At 37.2% G+C, this 27,717-nt stretch overlaps 1 protein-coding gene across 20 annotated transcripts in view; it reads right to left on the bottom strand.

The window, feature by feature from the left end:
* The window catches only part of LOC107309443 (poly(rC)-binding protein 3-like), a 465,303-nt gene that overhangs the window by 360,336 nt on the left and 77,250 nt on the right, over positions 1-27,717 (bottom strand). For all 20 annotated transcript variants that reach the window (XR_014943608.1, XM_085540380.1, XM_085540385.1 and 17 more), the window contains exon 2: positions 5,484-5,622. The gene's annotated coding sequence lies outside the window, so the exon portion shown is untranslated. The remainder of the gene's footprint in view (positions 1-5,483; positions 5,623-27,717) is intronic.

The following is a 27,717-nucleotide window of genomic DNA, read 5'->3' as shown; positions in this document are numbered from 1 at the left end:
ATATTTTAGAAAGCAAAAACCATTTCCCTTGGGGCTACTCTTCCCTGCAATACAGAAGACATTTCTAGCCCATGCTTTCTGAAGAAATAGCCATAATGTTGCATGAGAGCTGTGTGCTAAAAAGACAAAAAGATGCACTATGAGATATATGAAGAGGACCATCTCAGCAGGACTCTGTTCTGAGCAGCAGAGGTTTTGTTTTGAATTTGCAATCCCAGGGATCTCAGATCTAATTGTTGTATCCTATGATACAGTTCTCAAACTTTGTACGTGGCTTCCTAGCCTTTGAAAATGCCTATTCTACCTCATAAATTTAAGTATTATATATATAATATTGTGGCACACAGAGAATCCAACCAATACTGAGCCAGGAGTGTGATTGAAATAATAGTCTGTGTACAAACTTGTACTTTTTCATATGCCCATTATGTAAATAAAAATGCCACTATGGTCCACTGGACAAGGCGCCAAGTTCCTCTCTGCTGTTTATTGGATTAGTTCAACAAACTGACTTCAAATAACCCGTGCCATTTCATTCCAACAAAGAGATTGACCCAAGTGTCTTGCTAATGCTTTTGATCATAAACTCCAAAAGGCAGTAATTTTCAAGCTTAAAAGAATTAACACGCTCAGTTTCTGTGGCTCAGAAAAAGCAAAAAAAAAAAACAAACAACAAAACAACAAACCAAAATAAAATAGAAATGTTGTCAAAATAAGCCTGTAGATGACAGTTCCAAAATGCAAATTATTAATTCCTAAGCACATACAAGGCTAAATACTATGGATGGCAGGATACTGCAATATTCTTTTTGAAGCTTCTTATACTGAAGATAAATACTGCACTCTTTAAACTCTGACTCACAGAAGGAAGCCCACTGAAATTACTGGGGCCACTGCCACACTGCGATGTTACCTACACCTGCAGTTCTCAATGCGGGATTAGAAATATAGCCAACCAATCTTAAAGGGCAGCTGATGTTACACTTACTTTGTGTATTCCTAGCAGAGAAAATGAATTACACAGAAACTTTAACATACAGGAGGTACATAAAAAAAGTACAACACTATACTGCTGTAGGACTGGACTAGTTTTGCATGTTTAACTATTTTTCTGAAGGAGTGGTAATGAGCAACCAATACTTAGAACAGCCAGATCTGAGTGAAGCTGTTAGGAAGCATTGAGGGACCTTTGATCCAAATGGGGAGACCAATGACAGGGAAAAGGCCAGGCTACCAATTAGAGTTCTGGTGATTGAATAGAGAAAGAGGAACTTCTTATCCGGACTGCTAGATTTTCATCTAGTTATTATCGCATAAGGAAGAAAAACACAACACTTCATTTTGAATAAGCTCCCTCGCTAAAACAAGCACACATTTCTCAAGATGCAGAGCCTCATCCCCAAACAATGATATTAAGAAAAGCAATATTGAAGTTAGCACTTTTTATAATGTTCCAGAACACCATGATCTTGCTGGTTACCTATCTTAAAATAATGTGGCAGGAAAAAACAACCAACCAAACAAAAATAATAATAATTAAAAAAAAAAACAACCAACGCATAAGATGAAAAATATTTGAAATGAAAAACTTGGCCAAATAACATACTGCAAAAAGACAAAATATATGTCTTTTTCTCGATGAGCATTTCTCAAAACATCAAAACAACTCTTTTATTCTCTTTTTTCCCCCCGTTATAATCTCTAGAGGTCTCTTCTTCTCAGAAGTTTCTCCTGTAAGAGTTGCAGAATTTTCTAAGGTACAATGAATAGGAAGGAACACAGTAATATTGTTCAGTGGTATGGAGAATGTAAATCACAACACCTTCAACAGAGCATAACCAAACTGTATTAAAAACTGTCATTCAGTATATCTATAAGCCATAAGCCATAAGAAGGTTACAGCAAGGCAACTTCTTTTTTTTTTTTTTTTTTTTTTTTTTTTTTCCCAATCAGGGTAACAGTATTCGATGAAGTTAACATGAGTGAATTCAAACTACAAACCAGAAATAAAACCCAAACTATTTCATGCTTCAATATTCTGGAATATTCTCTAAGGGGAGAATCTTAGTACTGTATATTGGTAGGAGAAGTAATTGTATTTCTTTTAGTGGGTTCTTCATTAAGAAGGGAAATCTAAACCAGATAAAAAATTACTTGTCTGAATATGAAAACTATTAACAAGAAACTTACATTCAATGGATGCTGAAGATTTTCTCTTACTAATTCTTTGTCTGTGAAGTCCCACAAATATCACTGTAATCCTGACACAACATCTAAGTCCCAAAGAATCAGATCTGCTCCTCTTGCACCTAACAAGGGTTAGGTGTGTGAGGGATCTCCTCAGCCTGAGTTGGCACGGACACCCACTTCCCAGCAGAATGACAGGCTATACTAGAAAATGGGAGTGGAGAATGGCCCATCAGTCTTACTGCAGCAGTTCCAGAGTGAAAAGCTGTAAATAGCACACAGTTGGCTGAAAGCCTCATGAGAGGAGCACAGACTATGTCTGGGCAGCTTGATGAGTAAGGAAGGAGCCCTGGGTTTCTGGGCCAGCACTATGTTAAACAGGGTGAGGCTACAGGGCATGTACCCCACTTCAGAGCAGATCACTGGCAGCAAGCTCCATTCTGTGAAGTCTCACTGCCCCCCTGAACCCTGCATCCTTATCAGCCCACCTTCAACAGAAGTGTCCATAGCCCAAAGACTACAGCATCCTTCTCAGGGGTCTGAATTTGACCCCCCTCAGGCTGAGGCCAGAACAGACTCCCTGGATTTGTGCTCCCCTTCCCGCATAAAGGCATGAGCAATGAGCTCCCAGGTAACCAACAGGCAGCAATGACAACAGCCAAGCCTGTTGAGACCTTTCCAAAGACCCTACTATGGTGACCTACCTCTCGAGAAGGGTCCCGACAGTAGCTTGTAGGAACTGGGCTGTATTCAGCCTTTGTTATGGGCTATTTCAAGGCAGATTTTGCTGCGTTTGCAGGTTTCCACCCAATTCTGGCATGCACTACAGAGGCAGATTGTATGTCCCAGCCCCATGTCTTTATTGAGCCTTCCTGGGACTGGCTGCTGAAGACACCTGTTTCAGTCCTAAATATGACAGCAGAGAAGCACAGAGACTACATCCTTCCCTTTGATCTTACACGTAAAGCATTTCTGACCCAACAATGGAAATATTTCACAATTCTCCCACCAACTGCAATGGGAAGTATATTGCATTTGCTGTATTGTGATTTAACACTCTGTACCTTGCAGCTGAGGACAGAAATGTTCTTCTTGAGATAAATTTCCTTAGCATAAGATTACAGGCAGTAACAGCAATGAAGAAAAGAACAAACACTAAGAAAAAAAGGAGTGCATTATTTAGACAAAATAATAGAAACCATAAATCACTGCAGTGACAGGATTAAATGTGAAACCTTTAATTATACATTTAATCATTTACCAACTTGCTATTTTCCCTGCAGTAATGTTCATGAAGCTTCAATAAGTTTTCAGCACAAAGACGATTGTATTTTACACATTGATTTTAAAAGCAATGCACACAGATGTAGCCTTAAGAATAAAATTAATACTAACTTTAATCTTCAGTTATGTTGACACCTCTACTGAATATTCTCATTATTCCCAGTCACAGGGCCCCTCACTTAATGACATGATTGTGTCAATGCATGTCAAGCTCATCTCCACTATACTGATATTATATAAAATGAAATAGAACTAGGGAAATAAGTGGTGATTCAGAAAGTACACTGCAGTATTAAAACCACAGACTGTAATTGCATTGCTGAAGAAGACACTGTGTTATTTATGAAGTACTGATGAACCCATGCCCACAGGCTGTTTCTGCTCTACTGCTTTTTCCGCAAGGAGGTAAGAAACTGCTGCTAGACGAGAAAAATGACTCCCCAGTCACTGAACACTTTTTCCTATGCATTCTGGTGTCCAGCAGCAGAGAGCGGGACTGGTTTTTCTGTTGCCATTGGGTTCAGAATTGGCAAGGGAATAACTTGATTTCTGCTAAAATTATGCATCGTAATCTGTCAGCATTCTTAGAGCTGTATTTACTGAAAATAAAAAACAAACAAACAAAAAAAACCAAAAAACAAAAAAAAATAAAAATAAAATTACCCTTCTAACTGGAGACTATGTCAGAGTACAGACAGCTTTTATGTTTATGCAGACCCCCTCAAAGAACACTCAGTATCAGAAATGAAAACTTTCTTCAAAGTCAAAACATTGCTTGTATGCTAAGAGAAACAGCCTAGCATTATACTAAACACATCATTGAGTAGCAATTGTAAAGGCACTATTATACTGCTGGATATTGTACTGCATATCAGAGAGCTTCTGGCAGGAAAATATCTGTCCTCTAGAGCACCCTTCATTTTGTTTTATCGTGTTGCAGGCTCTGGCAAATTGCCTTAAGATTCCTAAATGGGGTGGGCTCTAATTCAGCAGCTCTACCTTTTAAAAAAAAACAGTGGTTTTCACTGGGTTTGTGTTATGGGGAAGATGAGTTCATTATACTCATTCAGTTTAGGCACAGAAAACAGAAGCAGACAAGAACCTTGCCAGTGTGTAGGGTGAAAAGATGAGCGATACTGAACACAGTGAAGTACATGCTCAGAGTGACTTTTGGCTTTCCTAATGGAGGAATGCAACATTTTTATTATTGTGTTTTGCAGAGACACAACCCAATAGTTTGATTGCTCCTGAGGTAATCTTCAGGATTGAATTGGAGTTTCTTCCATTTTCGTCATATGTTTGGATTTTCATCATCTTGTTGAAACATAAATTATCTGTAGACAGAACACTTGAATCCATTGGAATGGCTTGCTATAAACTGGAGGAAATGCTCCAAACTCTGCAGAGGTCTGTACCTCTACAAGATTTTGGAATAGGCAAACACAGAAAGAAAAGGGATCATTAAATTAGATTTTGGCTATCACATGTATAGACTTCTCAATGAGGTAATTTTTACATTTCATTTCATAAGCAAGAAAGAATTGCCTAAGCAAAGCATGGAACACATATCTAGATACATACAGGAGCATGTATCTAGCATACCAAAAACTATTAAAAAAAAAAAAAAAAAAAAAGAAAAGAAAAAAGATTTCTCTACCTTCTTTTTTCTTTTGGATCTCTTTTTGAATCACAAGGAGTTTGGACAGATTCAGTAACAGTTATACATTCCTGTATCACCCACTCAATTTGAAAAGGGCTCTCACAGCACACATACAAAAGAAGAAACATGACACAGAACTGTCTATTCTATTAAATCCATGCTCTAGGCCTAAACTGAAAATATAGGGGATATCTATCTTCCATTTCTGAACATATGTGAGGTCTCCAGTGGGAAATTTTTACAACTTTTTTTCTCAAAAACTCCTGGAGAGAAAATTTTTGAGGCAACTCTTCAAACAGCATCTCTTGCTGTGTATCTAATCCAAGACTGAGACACAGGGACATTTACTCACCCTGCCAGGAAGATGATTTGTAGGTCTTTGGAGGTTTTCTTTCTTTCCTTTCTCTAGTCCACTTATGCATCAGGTGCCCTTAGAGATAAGGGACAGCCAACTGACTTTACGTTTCTTGCCCTGGGTTTAAGATGATTTCCTGTGACAGAGAGGATACAGAGACCAAATAAAGTGCATGAAGACATCTGAACAATCATTTCCAGTCATATCATAATTCAAGTCGTTCCTACCTCCTGCCTTCAACAGTAGCTAATATAGAGGAATAAAATGACCAGGAGAGTTTCTGAAAACACTGTCTGTAGGGATCTTTGCTTAGAAAGTGTCAGAATCATTTAAGCTGCTCTATTCAGTTGTGGAAGGAGAATACATGTGAGGAGAGTTTCCAAAATCTTCCAGTATTTGATAGCAATCAGTTCTACTAGGTAATTGTGCACATTTCAAATATGTTTTTCTTTCATCTATGTTAAAGGTTTCTATCCAGCTGTTTGTGGCAATGGCCATGGTCCTGTCTGAAATATCCATTCAATACCACAATTCTCAGCATGTTCTCTTTCCTTTATCTTCTTTAAACTACACTTTCTGCTTGCTTTTCACTTGACAAGGTCTTCCTTAAAGATTACTTTGGGGTGTGGGTTTTTTTTTGGTTTGTTATTTTTGTCTTTTGAACTGCAAATCCTTCCACTTTTGGGATGAGCTGGCCAGACCTCAGTATATTTCAGAATGGTGACCAAACACTTATGTTTCCTTCTGTTCTGCCACATAGCACTAATTGATCTAAAAAATGATAATCTATGACACTTCTCCTTTTTTTCTTCAGGAAATTTGTGAATCTGGTGGAAAACTGGAAGAGCTGTTGAATCATATAGATGAATTGCATCCTCTAGAACCACTTCACTATCATGGCTAGGTCAAGTGGAGAAAAGCAAACATGCAACCACCCCAAATATATTGCAGTTAAGAGCGCTATTAAAAGTAGAAATTATCTAGCTTTGTCAGTTTCAGAGATCCCCTGAATAGTTTTCCAAATTGTCAACTGAACATCCAAGAGAGCAGAATAGTTTAAAAGAATTATTTTTCATCGCATCACAAAGCCTAAAATGCAAAGAACTTGTAACAGGGGCAGCTTTAGAGGTACAATTGCAAAATTCTCTTCAGAGATTTTTCTATTAAAGGTCATGAGTATCAAAATCTATTGTCTCACTTTAGAACCATTATAAAGCTACTATAAATAAAGTCTCCTATATGGCACTTTGTCAATGATTCCTATTTCAGTGTACTCAGCACTGCAGACACAGGAAATTCTTAAAATAAACAGCAGTACTCTCTACTTACTGTACTTAAAAAGGAGTCAGAACTTCTGTATTGTACTTATTGCACTTGCTTATTGAGCAAATTATTTTATTACTGTTCAAATAAACAATACTATTATATCAAAATGTAGTGTAATTATGACAGCTGCAATTCACAGTTTACACTTTTGTTTACCACAAATGAAATGAAGTCATTTTGCTGAATTATTTTTTAATATTAAAAATATGAAAATTTCCAAGCAGTAACATTAGCATGTATTGCTCTTAGAACTAGTCCAATATTTTATCTGACAATTTTAAATACATCAATACACCTTCCATGGGTAAAACAGACTGTGCTACTGTAAAACACAGTACATTAATTAACTGAAGCTATTAGAGAACTCATGGTTATTGCTCAAAAGTTCTAGCTGGGAAGAAAAATTTCCAGAAAAAATAAAAATACTTGACAAAAACAAACAAACAAACAAAACAATGCAGAAGTAAGATATTTATGTATATTTCAGAATACGTTATTATGTCTTGCATAAAAGATTTGGAAAGTGAAGATGGACATGGTAAGAAGATAATCTGAAAAATCAAAACATCATTTGCATTGATTTTTTTGACAGCTCCAGCTGAAATGAGTCTTCAAAAAACCAAGACAACAAAGAGACCCAGATGAGTGAGTTTCTTGCAAAAGACTGCCTCCCTATCACACATGAACCACCAAATCAAGAAGTGCAGAGGGACAGCATGGACAAACAGATTACAAAGAGGGCACTTGGGAGCAGTGTAGAACATCACTGTTCTGGCCATTTGGGGTGAAATTAGGGAAGTCAGACATCATTCAGACTTGAAACAAGTGGGAGAGACAAGGAGGAACAAGACATGCTTCCAGGGGAACACTGGCAGCAAAAGGAAGACTGATGAAGCAGTCTCTGGGAGAGGCTGATGTATCTCTATTCTTGGAGCTATTCCAGACTCAACTGAACAAGGTCCTGACCAACCAGATTTAACTTTGCCTTTTTTAGACTAAGATGTTATTGATGGCCTCCAGAGATCCAGTTTACCGAACAGGATTCTGTGATTCTGTGAAATGTTTAGTGTACCTGCTGTTGAATCCAGCCTTCATAAATGTACTTGAAGGGAACAAGCTGAGAAGGTCTTACAGGGGCCTTTCATTTCTCCCGATGTTCTCCTGGGTGGAGAGATTCCTCTGTACCATGGGATGGCACTGGAGTATAGGCAGCATTGTTTTTTCAAGTGCATACTTCACCTGTCTCTCCCTCTCTCCCTCTTACCATTTACCCAAGGAAAATGCAAGAATTTGGCACCATGCGCTCTTGAAGCCTGAGTAAGCAGCCTAATTATTCAGACAAAATACAATTGCTTTAGAAATGTCTGAACAAATGAAATTCTGCCTTTCTGACCTCACTGAGAAGGACAGTCAACCTTCTTAGGGAATTTCTAACTGTGCTTGTTCCCTTCTTTTATTTCAGGGCCATTTGATTCAATTCAGCAAAACTTCTGGCATTGCACACTCACAGCTCCTTTTGAGATCAGAGGACTTTGCTTAAGATGCAGACTTTCAGCTTCCTTCAATTTTAAAAACAACTTACATGCACCTGAAGACAATATATGTATCAAGGAAACTGATATAAGATGGTGTGCCCAATTATGCATCTGCTAACAGGGATTAAAGGGAAAGTAAACACACTCCTTTGTTGTGTGTTTCTAATGTCACTCTACAGAGCCATTTTCAAGAAAATTGCCATTTTTTTTCCTTCTGTCTTTCCAAGTTTACATATTTAGTTAATGGACAAAGCCCCATGATCACTTATGCCACGGTAGACATGCAACAACATAGAAACAATATATGCTATATACATTATATGCAGAAAGCAACTTCCCAAGCTATAAATGAACATTATTACTTATTTTGCTGTTCTCCCAGCAGTGTTGAACACCGATGGATTGTGGATACAAAATGGCTACTGAAAGAGACATATTATTAAGTTCTTAACAGATAATAGCTACTGCTGTATACCCCTACCCTTTATGTTATGAACAGTATGTAAATTATATTTATGCGAAAGAAACCAGTATTTAAAACTCTCACATTTTTCACAAAAATAGATTTTATTACAGAAAGCAGTGCCTTCCCATAAGAGATTTACAATTGATTAAATAGGATGGCTTGTCCTAAAACACTTACATGATTGCAAGCAAAGAAAACAGATGGTCTGTGTTACAGTAATTTGATTTCTTCCAGTAAACATTATTCATGATATAGAAAATGCTTACGTTGATCTCTTCCAGAATGATGAGTGTGCTTTGCTTCTCCCTTTAAATGAAGCCTGTAATTCTGTTCAAGAAATAGCACAGAAGCTCTGGTTTCCCAACAAATCAAATAAAATCAGGTAGTCTAATGCATCATCCCCCACTTAACACAGAGATTCATTTTAACCTTCCACTCTCCCAAAAGTGCTTAGCATAATAGTATGATCTTTTCTCATTTACTCCTTTTGTAATGCTACTTCATACTCAGAAAAGAACACTTCTACATTCATCTATGTTTATTAGAAGACATATCATAGATCAAAATACAGTATCTATTCTCTTCTGATCGCATCTAGCATTCTTCTTACACAGCTGCAGGTGCATAAGAAAGGAAAAAATCTCAGTGAAAGGTTTCCACCTACCCACCTCAAATTAATTTCCATTACTTGAATCAAACCAAGAGCAATGTTCAGGAAACTTTGGTTCTTAGATTTCCCTGAACAAATTCTTCTTAAGCTTTACTTTCTAAAGCACTGGATGCAACATCATCTGCCTTTATAATGCAGACTACCCTTGCAAAGCAGTCTAAATCCTTGACGACCTTGGGTTCAAACAGGGTTCAGTTGGGGCTGATAAAGAGTTCATGATTCCTCTCATCAGTATTTTGCATGTGTGAGTACAGGTAGACCTTATCAAAGCCACAAATTTCATCCCTAAGAGTACATCCTTAAATCCATCTCTGTTCTCTAGAGGGGTTTCAAATAGAAAATGATGTTCCACCATTTTCAAGTAATAAGATTCCTGCTGGGATGTATCCCTGTTTGTCATTATCTTGTCTTGTCTGATTACGGTTGCTTCACCTGACTGGCCTGGACTTACTCCATCCAAATGAAGTAAGGGCACAATCCTATTAAATGCCTGGTGGGAACCCCCTAAGCTGCTACTTTTGTTAGTGGGAATTAAGGGATCTCAGAACACTGTAACAGGTACTTGGATACTTGAGAAATTGGACTCTTAATTAGATATTCCCTCATGACATAGTGTGATTATTTAATGTTCTGACAGGATGCCTCAGCAAACTCACAGGCCCTGAATTAACAACCTTAGAAGAGCTCTTTGCCAACTGCGATTCTGTGAAACCTTTGTCATGCTTGGCCATGGAAGCAAATTGCATTTCATGGAGCATATGAAATGATTTACCCAATGAATTGGCTGCATTATATATAACATGACCTACTGGCCAGGCTTGTGATGTCCAGTTTTAAATAGCTGATCTTTCTTTGTCCCTTTCCTAATCCCTTGCATGTGCCTTTCTCCCTGTCCTGCCACACACGTTTGACTATCTTGCTTGCTGACAGTGCTCAGCAGTAGCAGCAGTCCTTGTGGCAACATGGGATGATTCATCCTGTAGCCCACATGAGTCAGATTCCTACTGTCAGAGCAGTCCCTTATCATAAATTTCCCTTTCTTTTGCTTGGCTCAGTGGTATTATAATATTTGTTTTTCACATATAAATTTCTAGCTCAAGCCTATCAATCCAGGAGTTGCTCATATTTTTTAATCTATAATAAATAAATGAACATAACCTCAATAGAGTTAAAAAAATCTGGTATGCAGCTGAAGCCATGTTATCAAACACATTAATGAAAGATACAACAAGCATGAAAAACAAAGTATAAATAAATAGAATGGTGCAGACTGAGATAGTATATCACACAGCAAAAGCAGATATTGTAATTTTTTTTTACCACTCACTTTGCTTAGCGCATTTAGGCACAGTCACCTCAGAGGACAAGGACATCACAACAAATGTCTTCTGTAGGATTTTAGCAACAGCTCCATTCTGATTACTAATTGTGCAATATTGTGGTACTTGGCAATGAGTAGTCATCTCCCTCCACACTGGATGGATGCTAAGGAAGCAGTGATTAGGCCATCCACACTAGCACCCTCGACACTCAAATACCCACCACAGACCCAAGGACTGCAGTCAGTCTGAATGTATCCAATCTGAAGAATTCACCTTACGGAATCACTCAGCCCCCACCCAGACCATGTACCTAGCAAAGACTTTTGCTTTACCTGCTTACCTTTTAGGTAGGCTCTTTTTTTTTTTTTTTTTTTTTTTTTCATTCTTTTATGAACAACATTTCCATCAACTACATTTTTTTTCCCCATGAGTTTTCAGCACAACCTTGAATTGTGTCTCATCATCAAATCTACTTCCATAATGAGGAATCTAACTACAGATAAATCATTCTACCAACACATTTCCATTACAACAAAAACAGTTCCCTGAGTGCTTTATGCATTCTGGTAAGCATCTGCTTTGCTAGGAGTGGATTAAATAACACTGCTTCTATTATTCTAATAGTTTGTGAGATCATATAAAATATTTATATTGTCAACTGCAGGCAAAATGCCTGTTCTGAGTCATGCTCCAGAAGCTCAGCAAGATCTTATACTGATAGAAAAATACCTCACTTTAAATAATTGGGCAATTTTAGATATTCCTTATTCTATGAATCTCAAGTAATTTTGCTGTTTCCCCCTTGGGAACATGATCCATTTTAGTAAGTATTATATTCCATGTTCAGGGTTTCCTGTGTACTAGTAAAAACATCTCCCCACATCATGTGGAATCACAGGGCCAACATAAATATGACTGAAAAAATACAAATGCTGTCAGTAAAGATCAGTGTTCTGTCTGAGTTTCCTCACTGCATTACATAGGGCAACAGAGATTTTTTAGTACATAGGTATGAAGAATTTGCTAAAGTCTCAATTTTCAGCTAATTTCCAAATTTGCAAAGAATATGCAGTTATTTGCAGAGACTGTATGCACCAAGTCCTATCAATGTGATAAGCTTGTATCATTCACGTGTGAGAATAATATTTATACAAACTGAATCTTTTACCTAGAGTCATATCCTTCATTGTATTTGTGTTTCTCTAGCTCACTATGTGGCATAACTGCTTTGGGATCCGAAGTCCATTTTCATAGAAAACATTTGTTTCAGCAGGCTCAAGTTCTAATTTAAACTGTGTTTTTCTCAAACATGACAAACATTGTGCTTTCCCCACATTGCATGATTATATGGTGCAGGATGGTTAGCATTAGATTCCGCAACCAGCTAAAAGCACTGTATGATTTCTGATACAGTTTTGTGCAGCCCCAGGAGACTGAGTCACGAGGAAGAAGGCCATGAGCCATTCCTGTCCAGAATTTCCCTTGAGTAGCAGCATTTTCACACAGTCTGGAGCCATTAAGGACAGTTCGCTGAATCTGCACGAACCTTGACATTCACTTTGTCTCACCCTTTCCTCAGCTAAGGAATGAGAACATCAGCAGCAAAGAAAAGAATGAAGAAACAGAAGATGGAAGGCAAAGTGACATAAGTAAGAGCACACTATGCTTCCCTTTCCACTGGCAGAAGGCATAAAAAGCAATCCTGCAGCAGGTGCCATGCAGCCTTTCATGTGCTATAGACAGGGAATCTCACTAAAAGTGAGCCAACTGCCAAAGTCAGCTGTCAGGCAGATATCCAAGCTAATTGCATCTTTAGCGACTGTGGACAATCTTCTCTGTAGTGTTATACTTTGTTTTGTCTAAGCAAAGATCCATAGACTGCTCTGGGTCACCTTTGGCCAGCTCTGGTCCCATTGCTCCCAGTTTCCCTGACAAAAACAGCCATACAGTTGCTATTGGAATGTGAGGTTCATTCCCTTGATGGAGTGGACAACCCTTGTCTTCCAGCCATGCTGCTCTTGGTGGCAGCATGTACAGGCACGGGCAATGGGTGGAAAGAAAGCGGGCAGGAGACCAAAAGCTCTGCCACTGCCATGTAGCAAAGGCAGGGAAGAGGGTAGCAGTGACAGTAATTGCCAGTGAAAAACTGGGCATTAAGCAGTGCCTGCTTTTTCTGATTTCTCCCTACTGCATGACTCTGCTCCTCGATGTTTTTATAGCCATCTCCCACTGCAATGTTCTCCAGCACCCTGTCTCCTTTGTCTCCTGCGAGCTTCCCTCCCTGTCCCCTTGCTGATCAGGAGTGCCCCCGGAGCAGCTCCCATCACTCTGGTTGCCAGTCCCACCTGTCCAGGCTGCAGCCTGCTTAGGGCAGCCACTGAGATTCAGTGAAGTTGGGAGAGAAATTGAATTGTCCAGTCATCCTTGTTGAGCCGGGAAAAGTATTTAGATACCCAATGCTCTCAACTTCAGTAGATCCAAAAGCATAATGTTGACCTTACTAAAAATCAGGATGGTTTTCCAGAAAAATATTGCTATAGTAGTCTGTGTTGTAACTTGTTAACTTCCCTCTCTTCAGCCAATGAATGCAAAACTGCAATAATTTCAGTCTGAAAAATCAGCCTTGAATGTACACAAAGTACAAATCTCCCCTTGTTTATTCAGAGACCACATTGGCTCTGCTCATATCTTTAAGATCACCTATGCTTGTCTCATTAGTGGTTTCATTTCCTCCCTTTTCCTCAACCTGACCCCCAGGCTGACCCTCATGTTCCTGCACTCCCACCAGTCCTTTTCTCATTTTACTACCCTCAGTAGAGCAATAAAATATAGCTAGAAAATTGAACAATGAACATTCATAAGCTGGCAAGCATGCATCCCACGACATTAGGTTTTCCAGTGATTTTTCAATACAGATTTAGCAGCTGCCTTGCTAGTGGATGATAAAGCACTTAGCCAAATAGCACCCCCTCTATTTTACTACTTTTATTTATACTAAAAATTCTTAAATAAAATAGAACAAATTCTCACTCATTCAAAATATGTAAAACTGTTTTGCATAGCTTTTATTTAGCAGTTACCATATGCTATTAAAATATAGAAACAATCACATTGTGTTTATTACTCATGAAATAGTTAATAATATATTATCCAATAAATATGGTTTTCATTAAATAAAACAACATAACTGCACAATTATCTTAGAATGTATGAAAATCCATTTCAGACTTGTTCCATGCCTGGGTTTCTAAAAGCACTTCCACAAATCCATTCCTCCCCTACTTCCTTGAAGAAGACCCCAGGAACATCAGAAATCCCTCACTGCTGTTTAAGCAGTCACATCTTGCCCTTCAGCAAAACAGAAGGGCATCTCACATTATTACAATAGAACAGTTCAGTTGAAAGGGACCTATGAAGATCACTGAATGCAAATAACTGACCACCTCAGGTATAACCAAAAGTTAAACCACATTACTGAGGACATTGTCCAAATGCCTCCTGAACACTGATAGGCATGGGATACCAGCCAGCTCTCCAGGAAGCCTGCTCCAGTGTTTGACCACCCTCATGGTAAACATTTGTTTCCTAATGCCCAGACTGACTCTGCCCTGCAAGATTCGTGTCATTCCCATCCTGCCATCAGTGACCAGGTCACAGCCCGGCACCTCATCCTGCTACCCTTCAGGGAACTGCAGAGTAATGAGGTCTCTCAGCATCCTCCAGACTGGGAGCCTGAGTGATCACAGTCTCTCCTCATGGAGAATCCTTTCAAACGTTCCCACAGATATCTCAAGTTTCTTGACTGTTCCTTCTATTTTAATCTGAGATACAACTTCCCTTATCATACAGATGAAAATCTTAGCATCAGACAGTTCTGACAATGTCAAGGTGTTTACTCCCAGCATTAATCATCTAAGACTGAAATGTCAACAAGGCCACAGTTATATACAAAGTACATTTAGCCTAAAATTTAGAGTACTCATAACAAAATGAGATACTGGGGAAAGGAGGATTGAGGTTTTATATCCTCTCTTTAGAAGACAGTCAACAAATAAAAAGAAGCAAATGCATACCAACTATTTAAATAAGAACTGCCATGTCAAAGACAAAAGGAAATCCATTGTTCTTTGAATTTCCTTATCCTAAGATCTGCTGTGGCAGCACTCTGACAGCAAGTAGAATTCTATTGATACACCCCTTATCCTTCTGGCAAAATAAGAACCAGGTTCTCTAAACCTGATTTTAATATTAAAACATGTTCAGAGAATCTTTTTTGGTTTCTCTCTGAAAGTCTTGCTTGGTTTTATGGCTTGTCAGAGATGACATAATTCTTAATCAGGGCTCCTTTAAAAACTCAGTGAATAGATAATAATATCAAGAAAACTAGGACACTAAAACTTTGATTCACATAGCACGTCTCTAACACTTATCATACATTATGCATAGCTGTGCTATATTTTGAAGGAAACTGCTGTGACGTGTTTTCAGTGGGAGATATACACATGACTACAGAGTCTACAGCAGATCAGAAAACAGATTCTGATCTGTGAAAGATGTTCAAATAATTAGGCAGAACTGCAAGAAAGGAATATTTAGTCCCAAACAGGAAACATTTTGGATTGAAGGAAACATATGGATTCTGTGTTACTACAGAGGTATCTCATAGGAGTTACAGTTTAGGTGCCTCAGCAGCCCAGTGTCAAAGATGTGTAGATCTTCTAAAACTCCAGTTTACTGTCTGAAGACTGTCATTGGGAATATTCAAACTCCAGTTAGAACATAATAATGACCTACAGCTGCCTACATTTATCATGTTATTTTTGCTTTTTAAAGTGACAGGAATTATTGACAAATTAGTATTGACTCTGATCTCTTTAACAGTTCTGTAGATAGATTTTCATCCTTATCATTTACTTGACAGTTTTAACACAATATCCCCACTTTAATGATGTGACCGACTTTGAAGATTCATAAATTCATTACTACAGTACATACCAAGGTTAAAAGAGGGAGAATTCCCTTATCAGTATGAAGGACTCGTACAGTTTGCAACAATCCTAGATGAAATTACCCTTTTGTCTTTCAATAAGCAGAAATCTCCTTCAGTGGCAAATGTTCATAATGGAGTGTTTCATCTTGGCAATCATCTGAACAGCTTCTAATGTAATTAAGGCTTTAGGACAAAGTGATCTCCCCTTTAACAATTAAATATTTATGTTAACACACACACATCACTTAATTGGCTTAACATATCAAAAAGTATTAATTGATTGTACAGTGTGGAAAGACTAGAAGAAAAGCCTAGTACAGGTTTAAGTCATTTCGGTATTAAATACTAAATAAAAAATTGCAGGGTGGAGATAGAGCATCAAAGACAAGATAGTAAGCAAGAACTAAGACAACTGATATTTAATGATCATTAGTTCTATGGTGCCACTATGCTAACTGCCAGCAGTACAAACTGCAGGACAAGAAACCAGGAAAACTGTTCACAGAAGTCACATTAACAAATGCTGGAAATGAAAGAAAGAACATGAGCAGAGATTAGAGAGATCCTAGGTTCAACAATAGGTCCATGTACTCTCGGTCATTAATCACTGCTGAACACTCGATTCCAGAGCTGTGCCAAAGAAGCTGTAAGTGGCATAATGTCAACACGAACTGCATAATGAAACAATATCTACAGCCTACATCATCTCTACAAAGATCAAAAGAATGTATCACATTTTATTCAATTATCTGGCAGAGATAGACAGAATTTAAATATGCGAAAGTCACACTAATTGGAAACGTCCCTTTCAGCGTTTTTTCAGCCATTTTTCCTAGGGAATTAGAAGATATCTCTGGTGGGGAGGAGGTGAGAATTTGTCTGAATAGTTGCTAAAATTAACTTAAATATGCAGTTACAGGCCATCTCTTCTGCTAACAAGAATTTACTGATATCATATTATTTAGTAAGAAGCTGACTTCTAGACTAACAAGTAGTTCAGTGGGGAACATTCAAGCAGCTTCAAGAGGAAACAAGTTAGAAATTGATCTTTTCCTCTCTACTTTTTGAGATCTTACAGGCCCTACCCTTAAATACCCATTTAATTTATTCCCCTATCCCCTTCAAAAATCAGAAAAGAAAACAAAAAATTAACAGATGTTGATGTTCAGTACCAATTTAAGGAACAAGTTTTTGACATAGATATTTGTGATTATTACCCTGTTAAACAACCCCTGGTAAAAGGTGGTTTTTGAAACTGCAAACATTTGAAAATAAGGCTTGTTTAAACTATAGTTTTAATTTTTTAAGATGGTACAGACATTGCTCCAAATGCAGTCCTGGATCTTCATGTTCTGCCCTTGTGGTTTTAACCTAGGCCAGATCCTTCCTGAAACACCTGTGACAACACAGAGTATAGAAGGGGAAGGGAATAAAGGAGTGGGGTGGAAGGAGGACAGAATTGCTTCCTATCAGTGGCAGTACAAGCTAAAAGTATTTGACTTCATCTCCACCCTTTTTGTTAGCAAAGCAGAAAAGAAAGCAGGTGGGAGAGAATTCCTGAGCCCCAAACCAGAAAGACACTTCAATCTGCATCCCAAAACTAGTTGCAACATACTTTAACCAAAGGTGTTCTTGCATGATTTGTCAGTGAAATACAAGAATATAATAACTTGCCAGAAATTCTGTCATCAAAAATTCTAGAAACAAACTCCTCTTAATAGGAAAGTATCCTGAAATACAAGAAACAAATATCTTGCAAACAAAAAAGAATGAAGCTGGGGAAGAGATAGGGCAGTAGTCTTTGTAAACAAAAAAGTGAGATGGGGACATAAATTTGCTATGCACAATGCCCCCAAAATAGTCGTGTAAACATCACAAGTTATTTCTGAATTCTGACAAAGAATGCTCAGAAATAGTGTCTGTGTTTTATTCCTGACATTTATTTAATAAATTGTATCAACGTCTATCTCAAACTTCAGTGAGCTTAGAAAAATTCTGCTCCATATCCTGGTCAGTACCATGCCTACAAGCATGACAAGGATCCTCACGAAGTATAGAAGCAGCTACTTACAAATCTTTTTAAAAGACTGTTCTCTGCACGTTTGCGCCGCTCTATTTGCAATAGATGTTCTTACCATGATTTCCTTTAGAACAGAATACATGCTATCACCAGTTTATCTGAGTTGTGTTTTCCAGGTAAGAGTGACATTTGGCCTTAAGGGGAAAAAAACAAACACCACCAACAAAAAAACTTAGCTGCTAAATAATTCTTCACTATATTCCAATCTAAGATCACCTTAGTAGCTGATGAACTATATGAACTATATGAACTTCATATATGCCATAAGTTCCTTATGAATTGCTGTACTGGGTCACAACATATAGTGCAATATTCTGACAATAGTTAATAACATAAAGAAAAAAAAAGTAAGAATCCGTGAAGAAAAAAAATCTTAGTAATCAGTGGCTGTGGGACATCCTAAGCCTGAACTGTTTTACCCCAAATCAGTCTTGAGAGATCATTTTTAAATAAAATTTTCAAATCTATATTGAAAGCATAGAATACATTCTTTGTCTAAAATATTTTAGAAAGTAGGGTATTTCCTTATGTTTTACAACTTCTGTTTCTTTTTTTGTTTTGTTTTTATACATATATATATATATCCTGCTCCTTGCATTGTGAGAAGGACCGAACACTTGCTTTTTTTTCTTAACATTACAGTTTTGTATTTTGCCATACCTATCTCAGATATCTCTTTTTTAAGTTGAAAAAATATACAATAAAATAATAGACTATATTCTGTGTTGAAAAATTGGAAGGAATATATATAGAAAATACCCACTAACTATTCAAACACACCACAAGGTCTGGCTGTTGAGGAAACAAGCTTAAGAACCACCATGGACAGCTCTGTGAAAATATCCAGGCAGCTGTGCTAGTGATCAAAAAGGCACATACAATATTATCGATAGAAAAAGAACAGAGAAGAATACATAATAACGACATAATTTTAGATTATTATTATTTTAATGCATTTGTAAGAATTTACTAAAATATTAATAGTATTCTTGTTTATAATAGAAATTATTATGATTACTATTATTTGTCTTTATTATGTTATTGTGCAAAATGATATGAATCCAGGCTTTCACTGTTGCACACAGTTCTGCTCCTCACTCTGTGAGAAAGAATGGATATATGACAAGGTATGTGTTACACATTTATCATACAGAGATCTCAATAGAGTGGAAGATTGGCCCAACATGAATTTAATGAGGTTTAATGAAGATGATTATTATGTCCTGCATGTGGGAGGGAATCATCCCAAGCAGAATTAAAAGCCAGGAACCTTCTGGCTTGGATACAGCTCAGCTAGAAAGGACCTGGATTCTCAGTGGAGAACAAGGTGCTCATGAGCTGACGGGGCATCTTTGCAGCAAGAAACCATCATGGAACCTGGAACACATCAGAACAAGTAGAATAAAAGATAAAACGTCACTATTTTATTCTTGTTGGCATTTGTTAAACCATAACTGGAATATTAACTTCAGTTTTCAGCACTCAATACAAAAGACACACTGAAATGTAGGATATGATTCAGTGGAGGGCCACCAGGATAATCACAGAGTTGAAGAGCTTGATGCATGGTAAGAGGTTGAAGGAACTTGGCTTGCTCAGCCTTAAGAAGCAAAAGAGCAGGACAGAGTCTAATCATGTTTTCCCAACACCTAAAACGTAGTTATAGAAAAGACGGAGATATTTATTATTATTTTTAAAAGGACACAGTGACAGGAGAAGAGAGAATGTGCATGAAGTGCTTCAAAGGAAATTGCACCTGGATACAAGAAAATGTTCTTCACTGTGGGAACAACAAAGCATTGGAATAGGCTGTCTTTAGAAGTGGTGGAACCTCCCTTGCTGGAAGTATTTAGGACTTGTGTTGCTGGGATACAGCAACACAACCCTCCTTTCAACTGCAGATGGGCTTAGGTGTTCTTCAGAGGTGCTTCCATGCAAAGTTTTTCCCTATTTCTACACAGGAGGGCAGCAGGCACTATGAAATTTCTGAAACAGCTCCCACAGAGGGCAAGAAGCAGCAGAACAGCACTTCTAGCAATGAAAAATAGATGATAGAAGATTGAAAGGGAGACGATACAGGTTTCATGACGCTATGTGAAAGACCCAGAGAAGATAAGTATGGAGAAGATATTCATTTATTTTATTTTATTTTTTCACAATACATGAAGGAGAGGATATTAAATCAAATTTTCAAAGGGAAGGCTTGAAAGAAGCCATAGTATTTTTACCAACAAATCTTAACTGACCTGTGAAACTCTCTGACATACATTTTCTAAGTATCAAAAGAATAAAAGGAATCAAAAGGACATGCTAAAATGAGTCCACCACCGTCTGTTAATAGAAGAGATGAAGACTCCAAGCTGACCAGACACAGGTAGTATACCACTGCAATGATCATGGTATGTACTTGGGCCACTTTTAGAAAGATTTCCTGTATTTGGAAAAGTAGAGTTCATAGGAGAATGGGAATGTTTTACCTGAAAAATTTCTCCAGAATTAAATTCTGGCTTCTTTACTGGTTTGTCTGACTCAGGAAGACATTCACCAGCTTACTGAATCATTCTATCTTTCTTTCCTTCTTGTTTTTTGTTTGGCTGTTGTTGTTTTTGTTTTGTTTTGTTTTTGTTTTTTAGCATTTTGTTGTTATTGTTTTCTTTCCTTTTATAAATCTTAATTCTCTTCCTTGGGGAAAAAAATAAAACATATTCTTTTGAATAGCTGATAACAACAACCAACATTTGGCCTATTTTTCAATTTTAACTGATGCTGAGAGCACTCAGATGGATGAAGGATCATGCATGCGATTATAGCAACAGTGGGAATTCTCCTAGCTTTATAAATGAGAACCATGGCGTACCACAGGGAAGCCACAGAATGCCTTAAGGCCCCAAGTGTAGCAGCCTGTCTAAACCTGCTGTGCAGCAGTATTTGTTTTCTAAAATTCACAATTTAAATCTTTTTGCCAGAATAGAGGTTGCACCTTTTGTTATGTAAAAAGAAGAAACGAAGTGTAGATTTTATCAGTTGCCTTTGATAAACATTTCTTTCTATCTTTCAACTGAAAGCCTCTAAATGGAGCTTAATTCAAAACTGAAATATGAGTTCACACACATATTCTTAGTAGCATTCATGGAGCATGATACTGCATGGTGCTGCAACACAGCAAAGCTCTAGTTAGTTTATTTTCACTGTCACATGAACTTGTGTTGCAAAGGAACTAAGTAGTCTGACCATACCAGGAGGGTTACAGGACATAAATAACCATAATATCTAGAACTAAATTCCATCCCTGATGGTACCAGTCAGAATGCCTATTGGTTTTGTTTCATCTGTAATTTCCTGTTCTAACTGTTTGAGTTAATATAGGGTAGATATACCGGCATCAAAACTTCTCTAGGTTTTTACACAATAGTGATATATTACTAACATTAGAGGACTGACCACTGAAATTGCTACTTCTTCAGACACTAACTTTATTCTGCTACATCTAAATCTCATGGCTGCCTTTTAATGTGATCAAGTACCACAACCAAGTGACAGTACGATGCAACACATCTTTGAGCCACATTCACAGGTATCCTTGCCCACCATTTTAACTGATTTTTAGGCTGTGTGTTCCATTCTTTCTGTCAAAATATTGATAAGAAATTCAAACATACAGACTTGAGTCATTCTCAGCACATGGCTCAAATGCTCGCTTCCCAAAATAAATGACAAAGTACTAAATTCCTTTCTCCTTTCTTTTCTGAAAGTCCTTCAAAAATCAGAGGTAACTCAGTGAGGCTGTTCATATACAAATATCTCATTTGTCAGATCCATTTTGAAGCATTATCCTCTTTTGTGATCAAATGCAGATTCTTGAAAGGACTCAACACTGTTCACATAAAAATCTCTGGGTACTCAATGAAAAATAAAAAAACAATTATTGGTGAAATCTGCTCTATTCAGTGCTTTTGCATTAATTTCCTATTGCAATCATCTGCAAATTGCAATTTATCAATTTGTTTTGATTTGTGACATTGATTTGTATTCTTCTGCGGATACGTTTTTTTCTGTGTTGCCTTGGATGCACCACAGAAAGGATGCTTTTCGGTTCTCTGTTACATTTTGACCATTCAAAAGGCCAAGGAACTGGAACAAGAATGCCCAGTAGATCATTTGCTTTTTAAATACTTAGATAAAAGAAAGTGAGCCAAACTCACGCACTTGGATAACACTATTAATCTGGAGATGTTTAATGAGGAAACAGCAAATTCAAAGTCACATGGATGAAAGCTGATGTGAGACAGTGGATTTTATAAGATTCTAAAAAATAATAAAAAAAAATCAAGGAGAGAAAATCTTACACAAATAAACTTAATTGAATGCATTCATTTTTTAAAGATGTTGCTCTCATTCATGAGATAAAGCATTAAATTATGAGGCAACGTTACAATCCACAGATAAACATATTCTTTTTAGCAATGAAGAGAACAATTCATTCACTCTAAAATAAGAATCCATAGATCACATGTTGCTCTTTAAATACATTTTCTTCCTGATTAAATTAACCAGATTATCATCATTCTGATTAAATTTCAAATACGACTTAGTCTCCATTTTGTTGCTATTTGGAATACATCCAACATAGTGAAAAAGGCTTGTTGATTTTTGCAGTCAAGATGATGAGCTATTATAAGCAGATAACCAATGAGATTCAGATATGCTTTTCAGCTTCTTAAACATAAATAAAAAAATTAAAATTTGGAGAAGAATAGAACTGATGCTATTATCCTACGACCCTTACTGAAGTTGAATTTTCAATCATCATGAATAGCAAAAAAATATAAAACAAAAACAGAGAGTGTTTCACAACTACTGCATTTAACATACCACAAGAAGTATCCTTTTTGTCAAAAGGCTTTTAGAATCCATCTATGTTGCAATAATGAAGGCAAGCAACAATTTATATTGACCCTGTCACTGACATAATCTTTAAGAAGTATTAGCAAGTGGCATCCACAAAATTCAAAAGCTACTGAATGTTGCAGCCTCTCCTTTTTCTCCCAGGCTACCTGTGTAAAACACAAGCATTCATGATTCCTCGGTTCATTTTCATGTTACCCCAGAAGACGAGATAACTGCTATTTTTGTTTGGGCATAGGGTTGTTTTTAAAGAGACAAAGAAGGCAAAATGATAATCAGGGTTGATTACTGTAAAACAGCAGGAATACTCAGATCATACACAAATCTGCTAATCAGAACTGAAATTAAAGCACATAAAAACATATGAATGGTTAATGTGCAAGATTTCTAGGTATTTTACTTCCACAAATCAAATTGGATACCATACTGTGAATTCTGAAACATTCACAACTACAATACCAACTCGATCCAATTCTGACTGATATAAACTAAAAGCCATAAAATGTATCCAAGATCTGCTCCTTTTTCCAATGTAACTGGGGGAGGTAATGTCTTTTAGAGACAGGTCCTATTTACACATGCTTAAAAATCTACAGTATCTAAAGTCTGACATCAAATTGGCCTGTCTGTAACTCAACATCCTGCTGCTTCATATGACATTTTAGTTTACTTTTCAGGTTTTCCAACATCATATGGTCAGTACTCCATTACGCCCATTTAGCAGTGCAATAGATGAAGTAAATAGCCTGAGAAAGAATTCCCTTAGCTTCCCCAATTCCTGGGTTGGTTCTTCACAGTTTCTAGCACAATTTAACACATACCTGTGGCACAGCAAAAATTACCATCTGAAAAAAGAAAGCTGGCTGGGCGTCAACAGTTTCTCCAGATGTGTAAGAGAAATGAGCTCAACTACCCACATGTCCCAGGACAGAAACATTTAGCTACTTGACTATGCTTTTCCTTCAGCACTCCCGTTCTCTGGCAATCTGAGGTTCAGACAAGACAACAGCTTAACGTGGTCACAGTTATTAAAAATTATGAGTCTGAGTCCAGAAATCATGAGGCTAGGATATTAATACATTTCTTCTGGGCTGATTTTCCTGCCTGCTAGCACCTATTGGGTTTTCAAGCCATACAGTATTGCTATATTGCTGTTACAAATACTAGTCCTTATATCAGATGACACAGTGCCCTGAAGCATAAACCCCTGCATTTCCTCATCTTAAATCATTTAATGCTCTCTGAGCCAACATTTGACTTCTACCTCAAATCCAATTCCACCTTTCTTCCATAGGCTGATGTTACTCTCTCCTCCTAGAACTCAAGAAGAGAAACATCAGAGAAAGATTCCTTTTTCCTTTTCTGCATTAAGGGACAGAGGGAAGAGTAGGATATAGGCTGCCCAGGAAGAAGGAACATGCAGCAGAGAGGCATTAGGCTAAACACAACCTTCCCCTTTCCATCCCTTGCCTCTAAAAATATTTTGCAGTTGCAGGGTAAAAGAACAGCTGTCAGTGCTCCTTTGAGAGGTGACGTTAAATACTGTTTTAACCCATTTTTCCAGTACTTCCAAACAGTGTTTACAAGAGGCGATCTTCATCACTGTTAATAACTATGCTATGATTATTTGCATACTAAATTTGGTGAGACCATCAGATTCCACCTTCTCAGCTGCAGATTCAGCTCACAATATGCTCTCTTCTTGGTTCACAATTTGTCTAAAATACTTAGATTTTTTTAAATTCTAGACTAGGCTTTTCAGGAGAAATATGTCTTAATGCAACTGTTAAGAAAAAATTGGTTAAATATTTTTAATTAAATCATCATTTATCTTCTCCCAAGTACCTCTCACTCCACTGAGAAGTTCTCTTATAGTAATGATGAGGAGAAAGAGGACAGGACTTTGTTTTCCTTTGAAGACACTCGGAAGTAAATTTTGTTTTCTACCAAGAGAGAAACAATAATCATACTGAACAGGAAGACATGCTTCTGAAAAAGGTACTGGCTGCATCTCTTTCCTCTGTCCTAAAATTAGGTAAGGCAGGAGTCAGTGTCAGCACTGAGAGAGAGGAGTGAGGCTTTAAGAGAAATACAAATGGACTGGATGGATTTAATAGCAATGACAGATGACAAAAAAAATGGCTGAAAATAAACCTGACTGCTCCGCAGACTACATTCATGCAGAAACGTGAAACACAATAAAGTTGGAATTGCCTGTTTTTTAACATTATGTGTCCACTGCCTAAATCTGTTTTGTTGTTTGTCATAAATGTTAATGAGATAAAACAAATTAGCTGGAGAAATAGGACTTGGCCAAAGACATATCATTTTAAAAGGAAACAAACAAATGAACCATTCTTCTGTATGGTTTGTTCTTCTTCTGCACTTCTGTATTTCGAGATTCATTTAGCATAACTTTACTCATCTGAGCATTCAGGATTATGCATCTGAGGCCTGAACACTATAAAATCTCTGTGTCCTGAAACTGGCAAGCTGAATTTTTACTAAGCTAAAACCTCTCTGAAGTTTGAAGACGGAGAGATAGCAACATGAAAATTTCAGGACTAAGCACCTATAGGCACATATAAAAGGCTGTTGTGAAGTCAGTGATTCTATCTATAACTGCAATTAAAATATAGCAAAGACAATGCAGGGAATAGTAATTCTTATTCATTTTTCGGTGGTAGTAACACAGAAATGAGTTTGCTAGAGTAAATAAAATTCTTAATCCTGTTTACAAGGAACTACTCCAACTTTAATGCTTCAAGTTTAGTGCAGTGTGCATTTCTTTTTATTGGTGACATGACAAGCATTGAGTTTTTTTTATTTCTTTAGGTTTTTTTTATTTGCCATTATTAAAACCTTAGTTCAGTTTGGATTTTATTTCCTTATAGTAAATCCAGAATAACACTTTTATGTTGTTCAATAAAACTATAAAATTACTTGCACATGTATATCAATTGTGTTTGGTTAGGAAGGGCTTTCATATCAGCATTCCTCTGCCCCACAGAACAGATGTCATGCCATTTCACAGTATATTATTCTAATTTATCAGCATCAGCAGTGGTGAATTACAAAAACAAGTAACCGTTGGTAGACAACATAAACCACTCATTTGGAGCATTCTCCCACTGCTATACCTTGAATTCTTGCCTAAAGAAATAATTAAAAAAAAATATATAAACAACAACAACAACAAAAAACTCCAAACAAATACATCATAATGCATTTAATCTGTGACTGCTTTACAAAATCATGTATTTCATATCAGCATATTAGTCCATTTAAGGATCAGGAGGAAAAGGAGTATTAAAATCATTTAATTCTGACAGTCTAAGGAATTCAGGTCTCAGTGCTGCTTCCACTGAAGTCACTGGGAGTTCCAGTAAAGACTGGAGAAGGAAAACTGAGTTATACTTGATTGAATGGGATAGGTTCTGATTTCTATATTCATATTCTTTCCTCCAAATTAGTACGTGTAGAGAGTTCAATTCTTCAGGGCACATGGAAAAACAAATAATGACACAAACATACTAAAACCAGAGTTGGTCATAAACAGGAAAAGATTAAATATTTATTTATTCTATAAAATATTTTAGAATAGAATAGAATGAAATGGAGTAGAGAAGAGTAGAGTAGGATAGGATAGGATACTTAATTTGGATGGAACTACAAAGATCACTGCATCCAACTGCTAGACCACTTCAGGGCTAACCAAAAGTTAAAGCAAGGGCATTAACCAAACACCACTTAAAAACTTACATCTCATCTCCCGTAGGATAAATTTCACAGATCTGTTACTTCGAAGGGTGAGAAGCAATGGCCTCACGTTGCACCAGCAAAGGTTCAGGTTGGATATTTGGAAAAACTTTTAAGGATCAGTGAAGCAGTGGCACAGGCTGCCCAGGGAGGTGGTGGAGTCACCATCCCTGAATGTATTCAAGAAATGTGTGGATGTGACACTGAGGGACATGGTTAGTGAACATGGTGGAAATGGGCTGAGGATTGGACTAGATGATTTTAGTGTTCATTTCCAACCTTAAATGATTCTATGATTCTATGGTTGGTGTTCTATTATGTTCTGGAAATATATATATATATATATATAATATATATATATAGGAATCACAATTAGAATTTCACAAACATAATGCAGTTATGATTACTGATAAGTTCTAAAGAAAAATAACTACCACGAAGGCTTTGTCTTGGATTGTTAGTGTCAAGCCATAACTTCTATTTGGGGAAGAAACTTCATTCTTACAGAGGCAGGATGTCACAGATAAATACAAACAAAACCTTCATCTGAGAACACACTGTCATTTTTACCCAGGCAGGCAGTCTAATTGCTCATTCAGCACAAAACTAAAAACAAGATTCCTCTTCTCCTTTCACTAAGGTCTGGATGGATTTCATAAGCAGTACAACAGAGACCAATTGTCACCATTCAGCCTAACAGTGCTTGATATTACTCCCCTTAAATTCATTCTCTGTGTCAAGCTCAGTTTAAAAAGCATGGCCTGGGAATCCATCTTTTCAAGCTCTAATGCTACTATGTTACCATTTGAGACTCATTACTTCATGTATCGCCCTTAACTTCTCGTATGTAAAGGGTAATAAAACTCTCTACCTTATATTTTGGTGCAAGCATATGCTTCCCAAATAGCTCCAGGAGGGCTCACCAACTGTACTGCTAACACTTCTGAACTACAACATGAAGAGGACAAGTGCCACTGGCAACTGCTTCTCTGAGGCTCCAGGTAGATACAGGTGAGAGAACTATGTTCTACCTCATAGTATCAGATTGCTACAGCTAAATAGCAATATCTGCCTGGAATTCTACAAAACTCATGGTTCATCCTATCCCATCTCTCAGATATGACAGGCAAAGAAAATGAAGGACATCCTGCAATGTTCCTTTAGAGAAAATGCCAGAA

This window comes from Coturnix japonica, chromosome 2 (genome assembly GCF_054131305.1).
Source record: "Coturnix japonica strain WE chromosome 2, WE-NBRP24, whole genome shotgun sequence".
NCBI lineage: Eukaryota > Metazoa > Chordata > Aves > Galliformes > Phasianidae > Coturnix > Coturnix japonica.
The sequence above is the reverse complement of the archived record's forward strand: the minus strand, read 5'-3'. Positions and strand labels throughout refer to the sequence as shown.